Genomic DNA, 5,599 nt, shown 5'->3' with positions numbered 1-5,599 from the left:
CCTGCTGCTGGAGACACGAGCCACTACAAGTGACGTCACTTCAACTCCACACGCCTGGGCCGCGAGGAGGCGGGGGAAATCATACACACTCATACACACTCATACACAGCCATACACACTCATACACAGCCATACACACTCATACACAGCCATACACACTTACACACTCATACACACTCATACACACTCATACACAGCCATACACACTCATACACAGCCATACACACTCATACACAGCCATACACACTTACACACTCATACACACTCATACACACTCATACACAGCCATACACACTCATACACAGCCATACACACTCATACTTAGACTTAGACTTTCTTTATTGTCATTCAAACTTGTACTTTACAGTGCAGATAAGAACGAAATTTCGTTGCATTTGGCCCGTTGTAGTGCAGGATAAAAACATTTACATATAAAAAATAAAAATAAGGTGCAGATATAAATAGATATAAAAAGAAAAACTATGAGTAAAATACACACTCATACACACTCATACACACTCATACACACTCATACACAGCCATACACAGTCATACACAGTCATACACACTCATACACAGTCATACACAGTCATACACAGTCATACACACTCATACACACTCATACACAGTCATACACAGTCATACACAGTCATACACAGTCATACACAGTCATACACACTCATACACACTCATACACAGCCATACACAGTCATACACAGTCATACACAGTCATACACAGTCATACACACTCATACACACTCATACACACCAACAGGCAAACAGGGGACACAAATGTGCCCAGTATCCGTGGTGGGGGGACCACATCGCAGAACAGAAGATGCCAATAAAACTTTCTGTGTTGTTTTGCGGATGTGCCTTTTATCTTCATTTCCACAACAGATTAAAGGCTTTATATGTGATTTTTTTTGATCCAGTAGGTGTCGCCCTTGAGCACCAGCATAATCACTTTATTTATTTATATATAGCATCTTTTAAAAACACAGGTTTACAAAGTGCTTTGACAAACAGCAAAAACAAGAACAAAGCAAACTAAAGCAAACAGAGAAGAACATAAACAACAGCAAAATACTAAAAATAATTAAATACAATTCAACAGAAAAGAACCCAAAGTGCACGATACCCAACAGACATACATAACCCGACCATCACAAGAACCATGATAGGAACCCAGGAAACACAAGAACCATGATAAGAACCCAGGCAACACAAGAACCATGATAAGAACCCAGGCAACACAAGAACCCAACAACACGAGCTGAGACCAAGAGGAACCAAAGATTTGAAAAGATGTGAGAAACTAAAAGAGCTAAAAGCAAATAAAAGGATAACAGCAATAAGAAGGTAAGAGCAGTAAAATAAATAGAAACAAGTGGTTAAAGGATCAAAATAACAACAACTATTATATTAATAAAAATAAAAAGTAAATATAAATATGAAACATAAATAGACAAAGTAAGATAAGAAATTACCAAGTTAAAACACAAGCATGCTAATGCTAGCGATCTTTATTATTCTGGTATCTTCACACTGCATGTAAATTTAAACAATAAAACAACGTTTATTCGCGAGGGGAGGAGTCAGCCACCGTCCCAGCGATGTAAACAAACTGAGGATATGACTCGGAAAACTCTGAAAACATCACAGACAGTGGGACTCGGGTGTTACACCCATTGTAGACAGTCATGACTCACAGAGTTATTTTCAGAGGATATACTTGATTTCTATTACATTCAAGTGTGAAAAATCACATATAAAGCCTTTAAGCTAACATTATTAACAGGCTGATGTAAAAGGTAGCTTTAAAGAACGTTCAAGCCAGTGCTGCCAATCCAAGCTACCTGACAATAGACCTGTTTTATTTGTTGCTAGCATCTTTATAGATGAATGAATGGACAGATTGAGGTCGTTTGAGGCCCTGAATTGGCCTGTTTGAAATATGTCTGCTGTAAGCCAATGAACTGTGAAACATTGGCACTAATAGTGGAATATTTGGCCTGAAAAGCATTTAAATTCTGAGCCTTCTTTTGTAGAAAAAAAACATAAAGGGTCCAAAACATAGTTGCAGGAACATCAAAATGTAGAAAAATCTCACAAAATAATTTGGGAAAATGATATGTAAAATAGTTGTGTACAACTTTGTAATAGGCAGTTCACCTTGAAGATTGAGTCCTCATGCATAGGTATATCACTAACTCCATCTAGTGGTAGTGAAGGTGAACTGTCACACAGCTGCAACACAGCATGTTATTAACAAGTAGCTGTAGAAATCAATGATACAGACTAACAATTTGTCTGCCAGCTATCAGATTAATAATGTACTACTATTCAATATGAATGTTTACAGACATGGAAAGATTAAAGGAAGAATAAGCGATTTTTACACTTAAATGTAGCAGAAATGAAGTACATCCTCTGAAAATACCTCTGTGAGTCATGACTGTCTACTTAACTATGTTATGGATTAGTTATACAAACAACAGCATGACATTCAAATACTCTAGTAAAGTACAAGAATTGCAAAGTTGTACTTAACCTATTAGTGTGCAGGATTTAGTGCCATCTAGTGGTGCAGTTGTAGAATGCAACTACCTGACAACTGCTGTCCTCTCTCTCCCCTTCCAAGCATGAAATGAAATCTACAGTTGCTTCAAAGCTCTGGAGAAACAGGAAAATAAATGTTCTATGACCAATGTTAAGTTTGTTCAGTCTGAGCTACCGTAGAAACATAATGGTGCAACATGTCACTAATAAGACCTGGTGTAGGATATCTGCATGGCAACAGCTTCATGCTTTTATCACCTGGTTTGGTAATCTCTCAATAGGAGACAAGACTACAATAGGTTGGAGCGCGCTGGTGGCGCAATGGTTAGGGCGCGCGTCCCATGTGTTGAGGCTCTCGTCTCCAGCGGTAGGCCCGGGTTCACCTCCAGCCGTGGCCTCTTTCCACATGTCATTCCTTGCTCTCTCTCCCTGGTTTCCAACACTATCTACTGTCCTATCTCTGCATTAAAGGCACAAAAAGCCCAAAAAATAAATCTTAAAAAGAATACAATAGCTTGCAACACATCATTAAAGTTGCCTGTAAAATCATTGGGGTGTAATTAACTAAACTGTCTCCCCCTCCAGTAAGAGAGAAGCAGCTCAGAGATATTTATTGCTCAAGGGGTTGAAAACATCTTTTATAACTCACACCGTCAAGCTACTGAATTCTAATGATTAACCTGATGACTAATGATGGGCTTTTATTTGACATACCTCGATTTCCTGTTGTAACTTGATGGACTCTGGTATTTATGTATTGAATTTTTCTGTTTTTCTAATGTCTGAATCTATGGTTTTTCTAAATGTCTCTTGTTTTCACCTGGCTGCAGGACAACAAAGTTAAAGTTGCATTTCATATTTAATCTGTAACAAATTGCATCATTTCTCCCTCACAAACCTTCTCTCTCTCTCTCTCTCTCTCTCTCTCTCTCTCTCTCTCTCTCTCTCTCTACACACACACACAGTATGAGTTCTTTGTGGTATTGGGTAATATGCTTAGAGGCGGATGTGAGTGAGCTCCACCTGCAGATGCTGTGCACATCAAGTGGTTTTGAAGACAGCAAGATTCAGGTCATCCACACTACAATAAGCTCAGTCTTTAGTCAGTCTGCAAACTGAACCAGTAAACGTCTTTCTGGTAGTGAAAGTCTATTTTTACTGTCTGAAAAATGTATCTTGAGCTTAATAAGGAAACTACAGATAAATGGTGATGAGGAATAGATGAAGCATGAGAAATTGTACAATCAAGAGTCATTCGATGTTTGCTTCATCACTGTATTATATTACAAAAGCAAAAAAACTACATATTCTAAAGAAAGATACAATTAGGCCAGCACGCAAAACTCTTCAATACAGTTTTAAATCCATGATAAGCTTCACCATAATGATTAAACTGAAATTCATGCTGAGAACATTTATGCAAAATGTTGTAAATTGATTCTTCTCAGACCACCAAAATTAATGAAAGATCAATTCAGTTTTATCAGATATTTAAAAATTATTGAAAGCCCCAAATATGCTTGTTCCCCAGGACACTAAACTAATGATAAATATCAAACAGACAAGTTTCATTCACATGTCTGATTAGATCTTATAAGCAAACTCTAAAAAAAACCCATTATCATTAAGCAAGGTAATTTTATGTAATCAGATTTTCTGTCCCTGCTACTGCAATTATCTACTGTACAAGGAATTCAAATTAACAATACAGCCATTTGTTTACCCATGTATTAAATGAACAACACACTGCTTTTTTTTCATCCATTTTTCAAAATGACCTTTTTAAAGAAATAATAAAGGTTAAATTTACTGCCATAACATGTAGCAGTCCAACTTTTCATATAGATAAATAAAGACTACAAACAGCATCTGGTGTTTGCATCTTACTTTTATAATGCAAATTAGATACAATTCAGTTAAATCATGCTGATGTTCTTGTGTTTCATAGACATGGGCCAGACATGGCCATCGAACAGGCCGGGGGGGATTGGCACAGTGTAGTTAATAGACCACAAAAATTGACACTGCAGATGCTCTGCTCAGTTTGCATATACACCTAGTGTACCACTAAAGCTCCGGTGAGAAGCTGTGGTTTGTGTTCATTTTGGTTAACCTGTGCTTATTAAAAACAATTTTCTTCTGTATAATGTGCTAACGTCTTTTATGTTCAGCAAAGATGGCTGACACTGATGACACGAGTTCATGTTCTCTCTCCATAAACTAAATGATACTCCTCTGTGATAACAGAGCATCCTCTGATTTCCTTTTCAGCAGATTACTAACCTCATGTACATTTACAAAATGTCTATAAGGTGATTTTTTTTCCGTACTTAAGAGACAAAAGTGGATTTTGATGCAACAAGAGCAAATTATTTACAGTAAAACAAAATTAAAATCTCTTTTAAAGCATTTTGAGACTATAAAAAACCATCATGTATGTGCTAATGTATACACACATATGAATATATTCTCAGTGTATCTTTTTCAGTTGGGGTTTTATTTCGAGAGTATTTTTTTACTGTAAGTGTGGGACTGAGCCACAGTTGCAGAAGTACTAAGTGGTGTTTTTAAACCTCCACTTATAAAGTTTTTACAAATGAGGAAGAATAAGTAATGTACAATAAAAGAAAAGGAAGAGGAAGCTGCATCAATTGAACCACAGAGACTCTGAAAAAAGGACGTTAATTCAACTTTTGGAACATTCACCATGTGTATTAATAAATGAATAAAATTAAAGCTTTCACTACTACATTCAAAATTGAAGCGCTGAAAGCACATAATGTATTTTTTTTTTACATTTTCCTGGTTTAATCCAGTGTTCCTGAATTAAATATTAATTTATCTGCCAAATATATTTCAATAAGGCATTATCTGAGTATTGTTAGATTAAAATAATTGTATTTTCTCTTTCTGTAAAACATTCATTTAAATGAACAATTAAAAAGCTTTGTCCAATCAAATTCATCCCAACATTATCTCCCATCTTCTATCCTGTCATTGGTTCTATTCTGATTTAGGAGGAAATGTGTCACAACAT

Source organism: Labrus bergylta, chromosome 16 (genome assembly GCF_963930695.1).
Source record: "Labrus bergylta chromosome 16, fLabBer1.1, whole genome shotgun sequence".
Taxonomy (NCBI): Eukaryota; Metazoa; Chordata; class Actinopteri; order Labriformes; family Labridae; genus Labrus; species Labrus bergylta.
Note: the sequence above shows the minus strand (reverse complement) of the source record.